Consider the following 21,818-nt stretch of genomic DNA (forward strand, 5'->3'; position numbering starts at 1 on the left):
TGTATGCGCGACTTCCGTGCGGTGCGGATGTCACGGGTATTTTTCATTGCTGGGCTCCCTATAGACATGATTTTAGTCAGTACGCAGGAGCGTGCTGCCTAGTCAAGTGCCGTTTATCCTGCACCTGACTTTGAATGTACATACATATACATAGGCGTGAATGACGGCGGTGGCACCGGCGACAGCCATCCGAGACTGTAATTGCTATCGCAATAATTGCTATCGCAATAAAACGAGGAGGAGGAGATTCGCAGTGGGGCGTCGAACCAGTGACCTCGTGCTCTTGAGTGTGCGGTGCTAACCACTAAGCCATAGAGCGAAGTTTTTAATACCTTAATGGCGATCCATTTATACACACAACGTACCGTTGGCAGTCCTGAGGATTTGTCACTTGTGCATGTTTTCGTGACCAGTAGGGAGATGGCAGGATGAGCGCGCGTTGAAGGAGCGCACTGGTCGTTGTGCCGTGCCACCCGGTGCGTCGCTGTACTCGCGTGCCTCCACATGACGTGGTCCAAGCGTGTATAGGTGCTCTCCAGCTTGGTGGCTCACTCGCTTATTTCGGGATTCAGATGCTCTGTACCTCTTAGGCTTCCACCGCAAGTTTGGTTTGAAGTTACAGTAGTTAAAGAAAGTGTGCTGTTCACGCGAGAAGAAATCAGAATTATGACTGTTCGTGCTCTTACTGTGTATGCCTGTGCGTTAATTTCTTGCGTCTTTCTTTCTGTTTGGGTCGCGTGCTTCGAGTGTCAAGCAGTGACAGCAGTTTTCTAGTGCTTGTCTGATGTATGGCCATTTCGTGGCCATTTTATGCTCAGGTGCGCGCTGCAAGTTTTGAGCAGCTTGCCGTTCTTCGCATGACATTGCAGTTTGTTACATCACCATTCATTAGTTCGCCCCTGTGGCGAACCAATGTACAATGAATGCTGAACTATCTCTGCAAGGACATTTTACATTTTTGTGTTATACCGATTCCTAAAAAGAGGGATCAACCACGTTTTTTTTGACTGGTCTCGAACTTGCCTTACTCAAAAATGACTCCGGAATAAAGCACTGATTTAAATGTTTTTCACTTGTAGGACACTGGCGCTGCCCACCATATCACAGTATGTCTTCAAATGCCCATTCTTCTTGGTCCGTGTGGGTATTTCTTAAAGAAAAAAATCACTTGCTACGAAAAAAAGTCTAGATTTAGAAGGTGGGGGGTTGAGCGGCAAACGTCCATCTTTGTTTCTATTCTTTCAACAATGTGCGGTGGGCTGCTTTTTCGCTGATGCCTCCCGCGAGGTAGCTTTGACGAGCCCTGCTCAGCAATGGCCTGCCTCGCAATGTTAGTGCTATTCGCATCCCACGTGGGTTGTATAGAGGCAATGTTCATTGCAGGAGCAGGAAACGAATAACAAAAAAACTTTAAACTTTAAAGCAGACAAAGAAATGTCGCAAACCGTGGATAGATAAGCACCTGCTTAAGCTTATAAATAAGAGAGACAGGTTGTACGGCTCATTTGTGGAAACTAAATCGCCAGAAGCATTAAAAGCATTTAAAGAATACAGGAACTACGTTATAAAACAGTTAGGGGTTGCTAAGAAGCACTATTACTTTAATCTCTTCAGTTCATCTGCAGAACGCCCTGATAAAATTTGGAGGACACTTGCTTCAATAACTGGGACTGCGCTTGAAAAAAACTACCACAGTCCTAAAAGACGGCAATGAACTAAAAGGGATTGATCTTGCTAATGCTTTTAACGATTTTTTTTGTCCCTTGGTCTGCCATGTGACGGTATTGACCTTTCGTACGTGAACCCACCTGATAAGCAGTCATTATTCCTAAGAGGTGTTACAACACAAGAAGTTATTTCTTCATTCTTGTCATTAAGTAACAGCAGGGTCACAGATGCATTTTGTATTCAAACAGCGCCGGTAAAATTCGTCATAGACATAATTGCACCTTGCCTAGAGTACATTTTTAATCTATGTTTGTCAACAGGCGTTTTCCCTCGTAGCATGCAGACGGCAAAGGTGACAGTAATATTCAAAAAAGGCGACAAGAATGATCTTTCAAATTACCGCCCTGTATCAGTGTTGCCTGTTTTTTCGAAAGGTTTAGAGAAGATGATTTTAGCGCGGTTTTCTTCGTTTACTGACCACTTTGGTATCATAAGTCCTGCACAGTTCGGTTTTCGTAAAAACAGGTCAACTAAATTAGCCCTAATGACCAAAAAGGAGTTTATATTGCAAAAATTTGAGGAAAAGAAAATGGTGCTTGGAATTTTTCTCGATTTTTTCAAGGCCTTTGACCTTATCAGTCATGATGTTTTGCTTAAAAAACTTGATCGCTACGGTATTCGGGGCGTAGCTCACTCTCTTATTACGTCCTACCTTCAGCACAGAACCCAGTTCGTAGCTATAGCAGGGGACCAATCGGAGTTGAAATCTGTAAGAACCGGCGTCCCACAGGGGAGCATATTGGGTCCGTATCTCTTCATAATGTACATCAATGACATAGTTAATGTTGATTCCTCTGTTAAGTGCGTAATTTATGCAGACGACAAAAGTCTGTTTTTTGACGGTGACTTAGGTGCTGAAATGTCAAATCGAGCCAATAAGACGCTTGCAAGTATATAAAAGTGGGCTGCAAGTAATTATCTTAAGATTAATGTAGAAAGAAACAAAGGCAGTGATGTTTCATCCACGTAACAAACAATTTCAACTAACCCCCATTAAATTAAATAATACTGAAACAGAAATACTATCGTCTTTCAAATCGCTTGGCGTATATTTCTCTGCAACTATGTCGTGAGATTGCCAAGTGAATCACTTAGTAAATTATCTAGAGCAATAGGTACTATGCGTCGCCATTGTAACTATCTTCCTACATCCATTATTATGATGTTATATAATTCAATGTTTCTTTCCCTAGTTCAATACGGAACTCTAGTCTGGGGGACGACTTCAGCTGAAAACATTCACAAGCTGGTGGTATTACAAAAAAGAGCAATACGCCTTGTCTGCAGGGTGCCATATCTTTGGCATACTGCTGCTTTGTTTACAAAGCTTAGAACAATAAAAATTGGATCTTATAAAAATTGGATAATTGGAATTGGAGAATGGAAAAAATTAAGAATGATAACGCTTTTACAAAATTGGTATCCTTACAGCAACATAATTCTTTTTATAAGTTTCGTCATTCCGAGCCTTGGATTGTTAACAAAAACAGAACTATATACGGTGACCAAATGCTACAATCCTGTTTACCTACTGTGCTAAATCAACTACACAAAGAAAATGGTCTCAGTGTATCAACTCTCGCTAAAAAAGCTACGCGACGTATTTATGTGATTGCTTGTGCTGCTAAGGGCTTATTTGTTTGTCCTTTTCTCTGTCTTTAGCACTTCGCTTATTTTTTCCCCTTTTTTTTCAAATGTTTCTATAATGACCTTGTTTATTTATTCCGACCATGGATGTTTACTGTTTTTGTGTTTTTTAAGTTAGTTCATTCATGATGTATACCATGTTTTTGTGTGACCGCTGTGAAGCTGCCCAGTGTATGAGGTGGCCAGGTTCCCCTCAAGCTGCTCAATGCAGCTTTTTTGCCTGCTCATTTTCGCAACTTGTTGTTGTGAATAAACAATTCAATTCAATTAAATTCAAATATGCTGGGTTTATCTACCATAATGCTTAATTTTTTTTTGTTGATGGCAGGGTCACCTGCGTTTTTAATATTACCGGCACACTTGCCGATAATGACCGCTACGGATACTGAAGTGAGAGGGGAGGGCGAACCGTTCCCTCTTCGTCGCCTCGTCTAAGGCTATGCGTCTGTGCTGCGCTTCGTGCGGAGTAAAGCACGACGAGTGGCACCTCAACATTATTTTTAGAATGTTATTCTTGGGACGCGTTTGCGCCTCTCCATCACTTGTGCGAACATTGCAGCTGTCAGTGGATTCAGGTGGCCGTTGAAGCAAGTGATAAGGAATTTTAATAGGACTTTACAAGTGACATTAAAAATTAGAGTAGTTAGAAGCAGCGCCCCCCCCCCCCCCCCCAATTCTTTCCTTCCACTGAATTCGTGTCTTCTAAAAATTTTTTCTGTCAGTTCGATAGCGTTCTACTCTGAGCCAGTTGTGATATTCAATTATAGTGGGCGCAAGTTCTGGTTCCAGCTTGTCAGGAAAGATGAGAACTGTTCGGATTGAAAGTATTTAGGTCTGTGCTTCGTGTTCAGGCTGTTTGTTCTGATGCGCCACTTCTGCGTCTTTTTAAGTTTCCCTTTTAACTGCGGCCGATACATAGTCAACATCGTCACTTCAAGTACCGTGTTTGTTTTACTTTTTTTAGTTGATTTCATGATCGATATGTGGGATTCAGCGTCCCAAAACCACAATATTATTATGATAGACGCCGTAGTGGAGGATTCCGGAAATTTGGACCACGTGGGTTCATCAACGTGCAGCCAAATCTGAGTACACGGGCCTAGTGTATTATCGCTTCCAACTTTGTTTAGTTTTTGCGGTCATGTTAGGCTGTTTAAATGCTAAGATCAGTGATTTTATTTCATTTTATAGCTGACATGAGCGTGAGGAATACGTCGATAAACCAAAAAGAAAATCAATGTCTTCGCAGTTTTGCATAAGCGCTCGTCTGTTTCGTATAGCTGCACGCGCCGCTCGAAATTTCCAGAAGGTCGCTTTTCAATCGCGATATTTTATTACCCCGCTTCGCAACAAGTGCGCCGCCTTTCTTTATACATCGACCTTTCGGTGCTAGAAATGCAGCTGCTAGAAGTGAATCGAAGTAGTACTTGACAGAGCCATTTTTGCGTTTTTTGCATCTTTTTGGTTCTATCACGTCGGTTGCGCGTTATGTACGCCATAGGAAAATATTGCAAAAATATTGCTTAGATATATAGTTCGTTTTTTAGTTACCTACCGTCGTTTAGCGCAGGACTTAGATGTCTCTGCGTTGAAAACATTCTTAAGCAAGTTCATAGGGAAATTTTTTTACGCATCTGTGAACACAATAACACGGGTACGTGTGCATTTGTGGTTCGCAGGAAAAATATTTTGCTGAAGACCACTCATTGGTTCAAGAAAAAGCGTTCTCCACTCCAGTGATATGAGCTGTAATATTGTTTCGTTCACAGTAGGGTTTGGGAGTTTTTGATAGAAAGTTTGGAGGGCGAGAGTGCTCGAAACAAAGCTGCTGTGAGACCTTCTTCAAGTTTCACAGTGCTTGATCTTGTCAGTCCTCCACGTACATGGCGTAATACTTCCGCCTCGGAGAAAAAGAGCACCACGCGTTCTATGCATTGTCCTGCCGACAAACAGGTTTCAGGCGAGCTACGTATGGGCGGCCTCTGTCTTTGTGGATCGTCTTCCTCGGTTGTCAGGGGTGCTATTCTGCAGTCAACTGCACTGATTCGCGCAAGCACAACAAGTGGGCTGGCGTATTGTGTGAAGAGGTTTTGGCGCAAACCATGCCTGCGCAAAGGCACTGGCACGGGGTCTGCTGGTCAACAGGCGATGTGCCGGTGATTGCTGTCGTAACGGAGCTTTGATTGGTCTTGGGATGTGCTATGGTACGCCGGCGGGCAGGATGCGGAGAGTCTTCAGCGAGACAGAGAGTTTCTTCAGCCAGACAGAGAATTTCGGCTAAATAAGAATCTTCATTATCAGAGATCCAAAAGATAGTACTCAGGGTATAACAAGGGGTTAGAACATGCAGAAGAAAGAAAGGGCTGTGGACGGTGGTCGTGTTGGGCAGTGTTGAAGGTGTAGTGAAGTAGCAGAGGAAGAAAGATGCTGCTACATGCGTTACTAAAACCAACTGCCTTATTTGATGGCCCGAGTGCTCGCGTCCTCGCGACTACGTTCACTTCGTTCTCGTCGCTGCATAGGCATGGCAGCAGGCGTTAAAGACCCCTGCCGTGTAGACGGACTTTTAGTCAAAAAATGTGTCCGTTGTACAGCCTTTTTGGGGGGTGCAGTGTGGCATTGACGAAAACGGAAGACGTCAGGAACATAGGCGAGTGCTGACTCGCAACTGAAAGTTTTATTTAAAGAACGGAAGAACGTGAAAGCAATAAAAAAATGAGAAAAAGAAGCGTATGAACATTGCGCAGAAATGATAAGAAGTGTTAAAAATAAAAATAATTAAGAAGTGTTAAAAATAGAGCTAATATAAAAAGTTACATAGCGTGTCACCTAACGGCACATGTGCTAAGAATGTATGCGAACTGTTTGTCCGTGAGAAATATTGATGCCTTACTGACACATGCTTCATCCATTCGTTTAACATGAATGTAACTATGGTTTTAACATGTATGTAAGTACGTAGCATTTATCATTCATTTACAACACTTCTGCACCATGTTGATAGTCTTCTTTTTATTATTTGTTTGTTTTTATTGATTTCATGTTCTGTGTTCATCAAAGAAACTTTCAGTTGTGAGTCAGCGCTCGTGTGTGTTCGTTCCGTCTTCGTCAATACCGCGCTGTACCAAAAATGCCGCAGTAGCGAATTTCAATACCATTCCTTGAGGCAGTCCCCGTAAAACAAGGTGGAGCGGCAAAAGGGCGCTCTGGAAGTCAGGGCTGAAAGTGACGAAGTGCCCAGGGGAGTTATGTCAGGAGTAGTCGGTTTAGGCCTGTTGTAGGCTAGATGGTTACCTGCAAAGGGACTCAGGGTGCTGCGATGAGGCATTTTCGTGGGGAGCATCTGGACGTGCCATTTAGGTGTAAATCGGTGAGAGCACTCGGCAGTAGGAGGCTGCTTGTTGAATTCTGTCGCGTTGATGGATGCACGGGCTAAATGGTAGACAACGTGAAAGAAACACTCCTGTGCTATATAGGCTAGAAACCTCGCGTTGTTCCTGACCTGTTGGCAGGAGCTTCGCGGTAGTAGTGTAGGACAGCGTTTGGCATTCCTCGATTGCGGACAGCTGCACAGCTGCGTGCAACGTTTGTGAGAGCGCGGGTGGATGTAGGCACGTTGAATTCAGAGCTGGCTAACCGTACGTTGTGAGTGGTGTGCTTGCAGCCGCGCTGCCAGTGGTTGGCTTATAGAACAATGCTTCCAGTAGGAACTGAAAGGCATTCTACGTGTCCGTTGAGTGTGTCGTTCGTGCACCTGAACGAAATGAATCCGTTGTGTTAGCGAGTCCTTGTACTGCCCCTGGCACTGACGAATGAAGTGATGCCGCTTGCGTCGTTGATGACTAGAGTGGCTGAAGATGTCGCATGGCGAATTCCACTCGTCGAGCGGGAGCAAGTTTTCTTGTTCCAAAGCTGACAATTCGCGTTTCGCTGGTAGACTCGGAGCAAGTTCGCATTTTCCACTTGTAGATTCGGAGCAATCCACTCCGCGACAGAGCGTTCCGCGTGCTCCGTGTTGCTGAGACGGATTTCGCCGGAACTCCCAGAATGTGTTGCCGTCATTTCCAGTACAGTCAGGCAGCTGAGTTACCCTCAGCGTTTCTTGAGGCGGTCTAGTAACCCTGTGCTCTTGTTTACGTTCCTAAAATTAGAAAGTGGTGGCCCTGCTTTCCGCGAGACTGCGTGGTCGAAATGCGTGCTTTGAGAGGCGACACAGTTGTCATTGAAACGTCGAGAGCACAAAAGAAAATTGTTTCCGGTACCGGTTTAGTGACGTATGCTTAAAAAACTTCCAGAAAGACCTCACGCGGGGCGTTCACGTGTTGCACGCGCATATCTCGTTTAGCGCACTCCGAGCGCTCGCTCCAAGATTTCGGCGGCCACTCCGGATCTACCAGTGGAATTCGCCAGTAGACGTGAGGTGACACTCTCTCGTGGCACAAGACTTGCACAATGTCAATCTGGGCGCCACATCCGAAGCATCGTCTTGCGATCACTGTGTGGCTACCTGCGAACTGAATGATGCCGCAGTGTGAATACTGGTGAAAATGGAAAAGTTGACTTGGCTTCTTTAGGCAGCAAGGTTCTGACAGCCTGAGGTTTGAAACCTACGGTTTGCGTGACAGGTGGTAAGCGACGTGGGGCTGGTGGGACTGCCGGTTGCGGGAGGACTAGTATGAAACCTCGAAGTCGGTCATATGCCTGTGGCCCAAAATGAGACACGACGCATCGCAGAACAGGAGGAAATATGTATACCGTGATGCTTACTTGTGCTGCTATGAGACTTTGTTAGAAGCCAGCCTCCATTTTAATGAGCCACAGGGCTGTGCTTTTCGGCCAGGATTAAAGAACTTCTGGTGGAACAAGGTGCAGGCCGCTGCGGCTTCATTTCGTCGTCACGCCATGGTGAAAGGCGTGTCAAAAATTTGTTGGCTCATTGCGAGTCTCCGGCGGAAGCTTCTGAAATGTTAATAATGATCCGGCGTCACCAATGTAATGGAGAAGCAGATAAGGAAGGACGCTGCTATATATACATGCGCAACCAAAACCAACTGACCTAAACGATGGTCCGTGCGCTCGCCTCCTCGCTACTATACGCCCTCTTTGTTCTCTTCGCTGCGTTGGCACGCGATAAGACATACGTGATGAACGGTGAGAGGTCGTCCCATTTTTTTTCGCTTGGACGCCACTTACGCATAGACAGCATTCACCAGTGTCTGGTTTGCTTGTCCGGTGAGGCCTTTAGTCTGTGGATTGTGTGGCTTCGAATGTCGGAGTTCCGACCTAGGCATACAGAGAGTTCTTCGATAACGTCTGCCGTAAACTGACGTCCGTGGTCCCTTATTATAAAGCGATGAGGTCAATCGCACAGTATAATTGCGTGCAGGAGGAAGGAGGCGACTTGGCCAGCTGACACAGAGGGCAGGGCGGTCGTCTTGCATTATCTGGTAAGATAATCGGCGCGCACTACACTCCATTGATGAGTGAGTTTTGACGAGCGCGAAAAAGAGGCTAGCATGTCAATGCCAAGCTGCTCAAATTCACTGGGAGGCGTCACAAGCTGTAGGAGCCCGGACGAAGCTGTCGTGACTGAGAGCCAATGAGTTTATCCGGAACGTCTCAACATGGTCAATGAGAAATCATCCTAAAATAAACTGCAATAAAACAAAAGCGGTAATTTCTCATGCCAACGGAGCAATCATTCTAAACAATCTCACCTTGGTATTGAAGATCAGAAACATAGAAATAGTTAGTGAAATTAAGGTACTAGGAATGTATTTGTGCAGCACTTTACATTGAAGCCAACACGTGCACTTTGTTTTAAAAATGTAGCTGTATCACAGGCATGCCTAATGGTAACAGACATCGCCTACCAATATCTGTAAAACTATTATCCTATCACTCGCTATTTGCAACACTCATCAATTACGCTCATTTCGTATGGGGTAGTACCACTCAATCAAACGTTAGGAAAATACACTTATTACAAAAGAAAATAATACGTACAATAGCAATTGTAACATACCAACATCACACTGAGTACCTCTTTATTCACCCCGCAGGGGCGCCTGCGCAAGTAGGCGTTTGGTGTGTAGCGACACCACGGACCCGAGCTAACGGGGGAGTTTCGGCTCCCTCCCACGCCTAGCCGTGCGTGGCTTTGCCGTGTCCGGGGAAAAGGGGATCCTGGGGGTTGAGCTGACGCTGGGTGATTGGACCTTTAAGGCCCCCCGGCAGAGGCAACACACCCCTTTGGCCCCGGCTTCACGTAGACGGCACCCCTGGGCTGACCCACCCAGGGGAAATCGGCAGTCGCCGTTTCCTATCTCTCTCTTCCTACATCTTCGTCTTTTTCTCTCACTTTTTATCTGTCCTGTCATCTTCTCTTTTCCGTTTACTTCCGAATTTCCTGGCGGCGAGGGTTAACCCTGTGTAGTTACCCAACCTTGGGTAGTTATATTCGGTTATAGCGGCGATGCATGGCTGGCGTCTCCAAGTGTTCACTATTCAACCTTGTAGCGTCCCCTTGTTGGGCTCGGTGGTGGGTGGCCACCATCGCCGCCAAATTCAAAATGCTTCTTATGGAAAACCCTTTTCCTGCACTCCCTGATCGCCACCTGAAAAGGTGGCGCACCGATGACAGCTTCTTTACTGCACAGCCTAAACAGACCTTTCCCAAGTATCATGTAATCCACAGCCAAAATGAAAAAAAAAACAGTTCGATCTATTTCACAATTTATTGTCTCGAAAACGCTCACAGATGCAATTGGCCCTGGCTATAAAGTAACTAAGATGGGGAATGGTGATCTCCTTCTAGAAGTTCGCGACTAGACTCAGTACGACAAGCTCACAAAACTCGTTTCATTTGATAACATCCCAATATCAGTGGGCCCACATAGGTCGATGAACACAGTGCGTGGTGTCATATCTGATGATGACCTTCTCGAGCTTTCTGACAGTGAATTGCTCGAAGGCTGGCAAAAACAAAATGTAGTGAAAGTACAGAGAATAATAATCAGGCGAGATAGTAAACAGATCCCAACAAAGCACATCATAGTTACCTTCGGTACAAGCAACCTTCCCGACTCTATTGAAACTGGTTACTGCAAGCTTCCTGTCAGAACTTATATACCGAATCCTCGCCGATGTTTCAAGTGTCAGCGCTTCGGACACGGATCCCAAACGTGCAGAGGGCGCGCTAGGTGTGCGAAGTGCGCATCTTGTGAACATGTAATTGAAAACTGCACTTCAGAAGCCTGTTGCGCTATCTGTGAAGGAGATCACGCTGCCTACTCCCGATCATGCCCTGCATGGAAAAAAGAGAAACAAATATTAAAACTTAAGGTAAAGTTCAACCTGTCATTTCAAGAGGCACGTCAACGTTTTTGTACACACAATAATTCTGAACCTTCCTTCGCCGACGTGGCGCGTCGAGGCGCCGTGCCACGTTTTTCGGCACCCGCGAGATTCACACCAAGTGTGACTGTGGTTGTGCCAGAAGCGCCTCCGGCTGGAGCAGTCTGTACTGCTCCGCCTCCTGTTCAAAAAGGCCAGCAGACTACAGAGTCTGCTGGACCCCGGACCACTGCAAGTGCAGTCAGGTCCGAAACTGCCATAAATGTGCCTGCCAAGCAGGCACCATCCACCACCTCAGAAGAGGTCATGGACACAAGCCATACTCCTCCGGCACCCCACACGCCGAAGGAAAGGCGCAGCTTTTTGGAGCGAAGCAAACAAGAGAAAACCCGTATTACAGGGCCCCAACAGGCCCTGTAACTTAAGGCAACGTTTCTGTACACACATCACTTAACTACATTAAAAATGGAGACACAAATTTTACAGTGGAACGTCAGAGGACTACTGAGAAACCTTGACGATATTCAAGAACTTTTACATAAACAGTCACCAAAAGTGCTGTGTGTACAAGAAACACACCTAAAACCCAAGATCACTAATTTTCTACGCCAGTATATCATTTTTCGAAAGGACAGGAATGAAGCTGTCACGTCATCTGGTGGTGTGGCCATTATAGTAAACCAAGGGATTGCATGTACTCATCTACCACTCCAAACATCTCTTGAAGCAGTGGCTATTCGTGTAGTCCTCCTGAACAAACTCGTGACCATCTGCTCTGTCTACATACCTCCACACTACCATCTTGAAAAACGTGAATTCCAGTCCCTAATAGATCAGCTTCCAGAACCTTATATCCTCCTTGGAGATTTCAATGCACATAGCAATCTATGGGCTGACTCTCGCTGCGATGCTCGAGGCCGCCTGATTGAACATCTCCTTTTTTGTTCCGGTGCGTGCCTGCTGAATCGGAAAGAACCAACATATTACAACATCGCTAACAATACGTACTCAGCAATAGACCTCAGCATAATATCCCCATCACTCCTGCCTTTACTTAAATGGGAAGTCATTAATGATCCATATGGTAGTGACTATTTTCCTATCGTTATCAGCACATCAATAACAAATACATGTCCTGCACAAGTTCCCAAATGGCTCACCGACAAAGCTGATTGGGGAAAGTTTCAAAAAATGACTTTATTATCTTGGACTGACATGGCGGCATTGAGCATAGAGGATGCTGTATGCTACTTTACAGCTTTCTTGGTTGATGCAGCAACAAAATGTATTCCCCAAACATGTGGACCATCAAGCAAACGACGAGTACCATGTTGGAATAATGAGGGCCGTGATGCTCGGAAAAAACAAAATAAGGCATGGAGGTTGCTTAGAGACTCGCCCACAGCCGAAAATCTTGTAAACTTTAAGAACGTCAAGTCGCAAGCAAGGAGGACGCGCCGACAGGCGAGAAGAGAAAGTTGGCACAAATTTGTTTCGGGCATTAACTCATACACAGATGAGTCGAGAGTCTGGAGCATGGTTGGTGAAGTGGCAGGACGAGGAGCACATTCGCTTCCTCTAGTGAACACACAAGGGGAGAGTTTGGAAGACCAGGCAAACACTCTCGGAGCGCACTTTGAACAGGTCTCCAGCTCAACACACTATAGTGAAGCGTTCCGACGATACAAAACCGCAATAGAAAAACAGAGATTAGAGCGCAAGCCCAGAACACATGAGGCATACAACGAACCTTTCTGTTTGGCTGAAATGCAGGCCTCACTTGCCTGCTGCAATAAATCTGCCCCAGGCCCGGACCGTGTGGCATATGAAATGTTAAAACACCTGCCCACTGAAACCCAGAAAGCTCTCCTCTCTCTGTATAATGCGATATGGTCTTCTGGCGAGCTACCCTCAGCCTGGAAGGAAGCTATCATTATCCCAATCCTAAAACAAGGCAAGGACCCGGCCTCAGTTTCCAGCTACAGGCCAATAGCATTAACCAGCTGTATTTGCAAAGTCTTTGAAAAAATGATTAACAGGCGCCTGATGCACTTCCTTGAAATTAGTGGCCTACTTGACCCATACCAGTGTGGGTTTCGAGAGGCTCGGTCCACCACTGACCACCTTGTCCGTATCGAGGCGAAAATTCGCGACGCTTTTGTTCATTAGCAATTTTTTTCTTTCTGTGTTTCTCGATATGGAAAAGGCATATGACACTGCATGGCGCTTCGGCATATTGCGAGACCTGTCACATTTAGGTGTGCGGGGTAGAATGCTGACAGTTATCGAAAGCTACCTGTCCAACCGTACATTCCGTGTCCAAGTTGGCACTGTCTTATTTCGAGTATTTGTCCAAGAAACAGGAGTGCCACAAGGAGGTGTATTGAGCTGTACACTTTTCATAGTTAAAATGAATTCCTTGCACCTGTCTCTCCCACGAAATATTTTTTACTGCATATATGTCGATGATGTGCAGATTGGTTACAAATCGTGCAACATCTCAATGTGCCAACGTCAAGTTCAACTAGGGTTGAACAAGGTATCTCAATGGGCAAACGAGAATGGTTTTATACTCAACGCGCAAAAGAGCACTTGTGTCTTGTTCAGCCGAAAGAGAGGCCTCCATCCTGACCCCGACATTGACCTGCATGGTCAACCTCTGTCAGTGAAGACCGAGCACAAGTTTCTCGGTCTCATATTAGACACTAAGCTAACCTTCATCCCACACATCAAGTATTTAAGGGACAGGTGCTTAAAAACAATGAACATTTTGAAAGTGTTGTCACACACTACATGGGGTAGTGACAGGAAATGTTCAATTAATTTATATAAAAGCCTCGTACGCACACGCCTAGATTACGGTGCTATAATCTATCAGTCGGCAACACCATCAGCCTTGAAAATTCTCGACCCTGTCCACCATCTAGGCATTCGCCTCTCTACGGGTGCTTTCCGCACCAGCCCTGTGGAGAGCCTGTACGTGGATTCGAATGAATGGTCGCTCCACCTACAAAGATGTTTCCTGTCCTTTTTGTACTTTTTGAAGGTGAAGGCAGACAAGAAACATCCTTCCCATTTCACAATTAATGATTTGTCTTGTTCTGGCTTGTTCGAGAACCGACCTTCGTTTAGGCAGCCCTACACGCTGCGTGTAAGGAGCCTGGCCGAAGGAACAGGTGTGCCTCTTCTTGAACCCAGTTTGATGGCTCCTGCAACATATCTGCCACTGTGGCAGTGGCAGCTTATAGACTGTGATGTTTCTTTTGTTGATGTCACAAAGCACGCACCACTTGCACACATACATACATACTTTTTAGAACTACAACATAAATACACATGCCCTGAGCTCTTTACTGATGCGTCAAAGTCAAACACTTCTGTGTCATATGCAGCAATAGCCCAATCCTTTTCCGAGGCCGGCGTTCTTCATCCTAATGCAAGCATTTTCACAGGAGAAGCTTACGCAATACTGGCGGTCGTAAAACACATTAAACAGATAAAATTACAAAAGGCGGTAATATACACAGATTCCCTAAGCGTGGTCAAAGCCCTGAAAACTCCTAAAAAACACAAGAACCCCGTGCTGGTGTCACTCTACTCACTTCTGTGCACACTCTACACATCAAAACAGCATGTCGTTGTCTGCTGTGTTCCAGGGCACCGTGAAATACAAGGGAATGTTTTGGCCGACAATCTGGCTGCTTGCGCCAATGTCACTACTGTCAATGCGTCAACACCAGTTCCTGCACTTGACTTAAAACCTTTTATAAAACGAAAGCTCAGGGGGTATTGGCAGAGCATGTGGGATAAACAAACAGATAATAAACTCCATGCTATTAAGCCGCAACTAGGTTATTGGCCGCCACTATCAAAATCACGACACACGGAAGTAATACTAACAAGGCTTAGAACTGGACACACACATTCTACACATTCATTTCTTCTGTCTACCGGTGATCCACCATATTGTGAGAGATGTGGAGAGCCCCTTACGGTTCTCCACATTCTCGTCCAGTGCAGTGAGCTAGATGCTCTAAGAAAAAAGCACTTTTTACTGCCCTACCGACAGCAGCTCCCTCTACACCCTGGGATGCTCATCGGTAGGGATCCGCTTTTTAAACTGCAAACACTTTTTACGTTTTTAAAAGAAGTGCAAGGCTTTCACCCGATATTTCGAGGTCATTCGTAGCACGACCTCTATAGAGTGGTCGTGGCTGCGGTGACTCTATCTTCATCATGGTTTTATTATCATGACATTTTGCCATCAGCTATCACCACACATATGTCACGCCACTGTCATGATTTTATTACTTTCATGTTTGAACCCGCGTTAGAGCGAGGAATTTTAAGGCCCCTTTACAGCCACGCACCATATCATTGTTCAGATCTGTAGTCAATTCAAATGGCGCTCTTTGGCCATCAATTGGCCCTTGCGCCACTAAAAACTACTCATCATCATACCTCTTTATTCAGTAAAACATCCTCACTATCTTTTCCTTCACAACCGTTCCCTACTTCGTTTATGGCACTACTATATCAATTCAGAAAAGAGCATATTTAACAAAATAGCCTGTCTACAGAAAAACGCAGCAGCCTATACCACCCGTGAAAATGAAGTATGGGCTATGTTCCACTCACGAATCAATTAGGGCATGCAAATGTTAAAAAATAAATTACTCAGATTGCCTAATTCACTCGAAAATGCTGGTTTTATTACATCAAACATAGCGCAGTCTTAATTAGCTTCACTTATTTAGTCACTTTTGAGTGTTTTTTTCTTTGTTTCAATAATATATCACTGCCTTTGCGAAAAACGTGCTTGAGCAGGTATACAGTTGCGTTGTATAAGAGAGACTGTTTTCTCTCGCACACCTATGTTTATGTTCTGCACATTATATTGATTTTAGTTTACTTTTGCATGTTTTGTCTAGTTTTTTGTCATTGTTATGTCATACTGACTGTAAGCACGTCTTTTGCCATCTCCGCCAACTGCTGCCATCATAGATAACGGAGGACAAGAGCTCCTTAAGCTGCCCAGAGGAGCTTTTTTCTAGGCCCCTGCCATTGTATGGGATTTTTACAATGAAAATAAACGAACGTACGAACGAACGAACGAACGAACGAACGAACGAATGAATGATTGAATGAATGAATGATTTATATGCGCCTTCCACTGGGTACTGGCCACATACTGGCCACTTGCTTAATTGACTGGCGCATGCGTGCCCAGTGAAAGCGCTTCTGTGTGCCATGAAGTGTTAGCCTCACTTTCAGGTGACCCGAAGTTGCGTTCTCGTGCATGGCACGCAGAACAGAGTGGCGTTACGTATCCGGAACCACCACGAGAAAGCGGGAACCCGTTGTCGCGAATGCATTCTCGTAAAGTAGTCCTTCACGAACGCAAAAGCGGCCTTCCGAAGTTGGTGCTCCTGCGCCAGCAGATAACGGCTCCATGCGACGTCATTTCGCTGGTCGATTTCAAAGGTCCAGGAACGTTGGGGTCACTCACGCATTGAGATGCTTGAAATTTTTGGCATCGAAAACTGTTGTATCCTGCGGCATTCACTAAAAAATAAGCGTCAATGTGTTTTCTGCCGATCTTGTACAATACTATAATATCCTACTCTTGCAAGCGTAAGGTCCAGTGTCCAAGACGCCCGTATGGATGGCGGAGGCTACTGGTATGAGAGTAATCGTACAGCGAAGACGAGTGCCAGGCATTCTTGCTCAGTCACTGCGAAATTTTTTCCCGGCTTAATTTCCTCCTGGCCTATGAAATAATGTGTTTACTATTCTTTTTCTTTGCAGCGCTGTACTTTAACTGCGCCTAGGCCAATGCCGCTGCCGTCAGTGTGAACTTCAGTCACCGCAGATGGACCAAAGTACCGGAGAACAGGCTCTGACGTGAGTGGAAATTTGGGAACAATAATAGGTTGAAGGTAATCTCGCAGTTACTTCTCTATTGAAAACAAGAACCTTGATGAAATGGACTGGTCGAGCAGACTGGTCAAAGTAAAGGCAACGGAAGCAAGTGCGGGAACAAATTGGTGAAAATACGAGCACAGGCCCAAGAAACTACCAAAATCCTTCGTTGAGGGAAGTTGTTTAAACGCCTTCACGGTCGCTGTGTTCTTTAGGTCGAGCTTGATGCCATCTCTGTTCACGGGGCGTCGAAACACTAGGGTTTGTCGCTCGTCGTGATGGCACTTCGGCCAATTAGGAAGCAGGTCAGCGTTTCTAATGCATTCCAGAACTATCACCGCTCGTTCGTTATGTTCACTAAATACACGCCTAAAGATCACAACGTCATCAAGATTTACGCCTTTGAGTGAGGTAATCGCGTGCTTACATTGTCACATGTTAGTTTTGCTATAATTAGGAGCGAAGCTCATGGCGAGACCTGGTCGGTCGTCGACCGTCGACCCATCGGGCGTACTACCTAGTGTTCTCTTATCGTACAATAGAAGGCGCTGTCCAATAGAGATGCGCGCAAACTGCACTTGGGTAACGATATACTAGATGGCAGTGTACGTATTCTGTGTAATCTCCATTTCGCTATCTCGTTTTCGAGAGGGAGCTGACCCATTGACATGCGTAAACTATTGTGGTTTGGTGAAGGTACGTTAGATGGCGTTGGCGGTACAGATGCCGTAAAGATGCGTTGGGAGGGCGCTTTCTATTTGAGCCTCGTAGTTCGGGCTTTCACGGTGGATGGACGTGTTTTTTGAGCGCTCCGGATCGACTGCGCAGATAAGTGTTTTTGCATGTTTTGAGCTTGTGTTCATAATTATAAGGCAGCGGTTGAAATATTCGTAGCACTTATTTTATGGTGCGGATTTTTCGGAGGCCAGTCACCAGGTATTTATTAGTTAGTGCGGGTGTGTGTTTGAATTTTTTGTTGTTGTTTTTCTTTTGCCACCCCGTGGGAAAGGTGCGCGTACATTGAACACGCAAATTTTTGTAGTAGAGCTTAGACTTTCTTTTTTTTTTCGTAGTGCGGGGCTCGAGTTTAGTAATTATCGAGTATAGGAACCATTGGTGTCAGAAAGACATGGTTAAAAACACTGTAAAGTGTTCAGGATGTGGAGTGGGTTTGAAAGTGGACCCAAGCGTAGAAGCGGATGGAGAAGAGGCTGACGCGAAGTGTAGGCAATGTGAGGTCGAGGAAAAAATGGTGAAAATTATGGTTGCCCAGAGTGAACCGCTGATGAGAATCGCCGAGCTCGAGACTTCGTTGGCAACAGAGCAAGAGAAAACGAGGGCAATGGGAGAAAGACTGAAGTCCGCCGAAAAAGCACTAGCGAAGCTGAACAAAGAAGCGGCCTACGGAGAGAACAGTAGGGAAGTGGCAACCAGAACGGTGGAGAAGGAAGAGCAAGCAAGTTTGGAAAAAACAGGTTTAGCCGGTTCAATTGTCGCAAGGCCCAGCTTCAGCGAGGTAGTGGTGGGGCTGGGAGGGGACAAAGCAGTTGGCGTCACAGGTGCAAGTAGCCCCCAGGTGCAAAACGCTCCAGCTGAAAAGTCACACCATGTGATAATCGCCGGGGACTCGAATTTAAATCGATGCACAGAAGCCATCAAAGAGAGGGTAAGAGGTGACAAGAAGATTGCAGTAGGGGCGTTCTCAGGACGCAAGCTTGAAGCAGTCATGAAGCAAGCGAGCGCAAAACTCAAAAGTACAGCTGAAAGACGAAACCTCGTGATAATTTCAGGTGGTTTAAACGATGTCTTAAATGAAGATACAGCAGGAATAGCAACAACACTGGCGAAAGGCGTCGATGACATGCGCGCCACTTCTCTTAAGGTACAGGTAGTGATATGCACGATACCGGAGGTACCGGTGCGTGATAGCAATCTACAAAGAGTGGTTGTCAACGCAAGCCAAAAGATATGGCGGATGAGTCGAGAGAAAGGTTTTGAGGTGGTGGAAATAAACAGAGAGGTGCATAGGTGGGGTGGTTTTCAACGAGACAGAATTCACTTCGATGGGCGGCTAGGTCATGAGGTGGGTTGGCGACTTGCAGGACACCCAGCAGCTTTTTGGGGGGGAAAGCGAGCCCTTCGGGGTGCAGGATAGCTAGTAACGAGGAAAAACACCAGGGAGACTCTTCGACTGGTGGTATGGACAGATACGATTCCAAAGTGGCACCAATATCTAAGATAGGTAGAGTCCGGGGTATAAATAGACGTAGCCACGAGCGCTGAGCCAATTCAGACATAGGGTATATTAACATGCAGGGTGGTAGGAACAGGCTGAAGTGGGAATAGATAGAAGAACAGCTAAGGGAAGAGAGGCCGATGGTATATGGTTTTGTAGAAACACATCTCAGGGACATGGAACAACCTCCGAACAATCCGGACTACGCGTGGGAATATTGTAAGAGAACAGAAGGCAGCAGAAAGGGGGGTGGTATTGGGGCATTCATTCATAAAAGTACAGACTGGCAAAGGGTCAAGCAGGAGTGCAAGGAACATTTATGGCTAAAAAGGAAAGTGGCAGGTCAAATGGCACTCCTTGGTTTCGTGTACTCGTGGACGGGAGCAAAGGCCAGAGAGGAAAACCAGGCAATGGTAGAGTGTATATCAAAGGACATTCAGGAGTTAGGAGGAGAATGCGAGATAATTATACTAGGAGATATGAATGCACACAGAGATGATATAGATGGGTATACCGACCTGACAGGCAAAATGATCATGGATATGTGTAAAAGGCTGGATTTGATCATTTGCAACAGTACCGAGAAGTGTGAAAGGCAAATAACATGGGAGGTAGGAAGGCTGCAATCGACGATAGATTACGCACTGATGTCACATAGGATGTATGATAAGCTCAAGGGAATGCACATAAATGAAGGTGGCTCCAGAAGTCTGGGTAGTTATCACAAACCTATCAAGCTAAGTTTTGGAAGAGCAGTGAAAGTGGGAAGGAGAAGAGATGAGCAACTACAGGAAAATTTTTATCCAGAAAGGCAAATTGAAATAGCCACTAAACAAATTGAGAAAGTAATCACGGAGGATAATAAGACAGTGTGGACATACACGAATCCAATTAGACTCTTTGAACTAGAGCTTGCTAAGACGCGTGATAAGTCACCCCGGAAAAGAAGACACAAACCCAAAAGTTGGGGGGATGAGGAAGTTAAGAGAGCCATAGCAAAACGTCAGAAAGCCTCTAGGGAACACAGACATGCTAAGCAGCGGGGTGAACCGACAGATGATGTTGAAAGAAAATGGGAAACCTTTTTAAGCTGTAGAAGGGATGCATCCCTTCTTATCAATGAAAAGATTAGAAGAAAGGGAGCTCAGTGGCTGGCGGAAGTACACAAAGAACATAGAAAGGCAGCTGCGAAATTTTGGAACCATCTAAACTCCCTAAGAAATGAGACGAGTCTAGAGCAGGGTTTTATAACTAGAGCCCCAGGTGCTAGGCTAGAAGGGGACGAAGCTATTGAGTATATAAGAACAAGGGTGACAGAAAAATTTCAACAAAGAAGTACTTTATTCACCACAATAGACAAGGACAAGTCAAGTGGTGCAATGGCTCCATTTTCACAACGAGAGTGGGAAAGGGCTGAGAAGAGGGTTCCAAGTACGTAATACATCAATAGGCCCAGATGGCATTCCAATTATGCTGATAAAGACATTGGGTGCGAAGTCTAAACAGACTTTGAGAGAGGCAGTGAGCAAAACAATAATCGATGGTGAAGTCCCCGATAGATGGAAACTTAGAAGGATGAGCATGATCTATAAAAAAAAGGGGGACAAAGCGGACATAAACCACTACCGTCCTATAACAGTGACATCAGTGGTCTACAGGTTGGCGATGCAGAATATAAAGGAAAGACTGCAGGCATGGATAGGGGATGAGGGGGTGCGGGGGGAACTGCAGAATGGGTTTCGGAAACACAGGAGGTTGGAAGACAATCTGTTCTCAGTGACGCAGTGCATCGAAATAGCAGAAGAGGAACACAGGCCCCCGTGGCTAGCATTTTTGAATATCAAGGGAGCGTACGATAGCGTGGTTGAAGAGGAATTGTGGGGAATACTGGACACACTAGGCGTGGAACATGTAGTCACTAGTCCTTTAAAGGGTATCTATAAAAGTAACAAGGTAGTTATAAAGTGGGAAAAACAGGTATCCAAGCCTGCAGAGGTAAAACGGGGGCTTAGGCAGGGGTGTCCCTTGTCACCCTTACTATTCATGATGTACCTACAAGAATTAGAGGCCAAATTAGAGGGAAGTGGACTGGGCTCTCTTTAGTCAAACAAGGAAAACTTGTTGATCAGGCACTACCAGCATTAATGTATGCAGATGATATAGTGCTAATGGACAACAACAAGGAAGATTTGCAGAGATTGATGGACATCTGCGGTAATGAGGGCGATAGGTTAGATTTTAGATTCAGTAAGGAAAAATCAGCAGTCATGATTTTCAATGACAACGAAGGTAGTGAGCTTAGAATACAGGAGGTCACGCTAGAGATAACAGATAAATACAAATATCTGGGCGTATGGATAAGCAATGGGACCGAGTACCTGAGTGAACACGAAATATACGTGACGACTAAACGTAGCAGGAATGCAGCAGTGATGAAAAATAGGGCACTGTGGAATTACAATAGGTATGATGTTGTGAGAGGAATACTGAAAGGGGTCATGGTTCCTGGGCTGACGTTCGGCAATGCGGTCTTGTGCATGAGATCAGAAGTTCAAGCAAGATTAGAAATTAAGCAACGTGGAATAGGTAGGCTTGCTTTAGGAGCTCACGGGAATACACCAAATCATGCAGTACAAGCTGATATGGGATGGACATCATTTGAGGGCATGGAAGCTAGCAGCAAGATAAAATTTGAGAAGCGATTGAGAGAAATGGGGGAGAAGTGTTGGGCTAGGAAGGTTTTTAGCTACTTGTACATGAACAATGTCGATACAAAATGGAAGAAGCGAACAAGGAAACTGACTGGTAAATACTTAGAAAACAGCAGGTGGCCAAACCAAAAAAGAACTATCGGTTAAGAAGAAAGTGAAGGAAACGGAGACTGACATGTGGAGAATGGGCATGATTAAGAAGTCCGCACTAGAGATCT

General features: G+C 45.4%; 1 protein-coding gene across 9 annotated transcripts in view; it reads left to right on the forward strand.

The window, feature by feature from the left end:
• Positions 1–21,818, forward strand: part of LOC119177760 (glycoprotein-N-acetylgalactosamine 3-beta-galactosyltransferase 1) — a 442,569-nt gene that overhangs the window by 215,580 nt on the left and 205,171 nt on the right. For 7 of the 9 annotated variants that reach the window (XM_075865846.1, XM_075865795.1, XM_037428944.2 and 4 more), the window contains one exon: positions 16,540–16,635. The exons of 1 other annotated variant lie outside the window; for it this stretch is intronic. The gene's annotated coding sequence lies outside the window, so the exon portion shown is untranslated. Of the gene's footprint in view, positions 1–16,539; positions 16,671–21,818 lie in introns of all 9 variants that reach the window. One more of the 9 variants, XM_037428946.2, reaches the window with a different exon arrangement.

Source organism: Rhipicephalus microplus, chromosome 1 (assembly GCF_043290135.1).
Source record: "Rhipicephalus microplus isolate Deutch F79 chromosome 1, USDA_Rmic, whole genome shotgun sequence".
Classification (NCBI taxonomy): domain Eukaryota; kingdom Metazoa; phylum Arthropoda; class Arachnida; order Ixodida; family Ixodidae; genus Rhipicephalus; species Rhipicephalus microplus.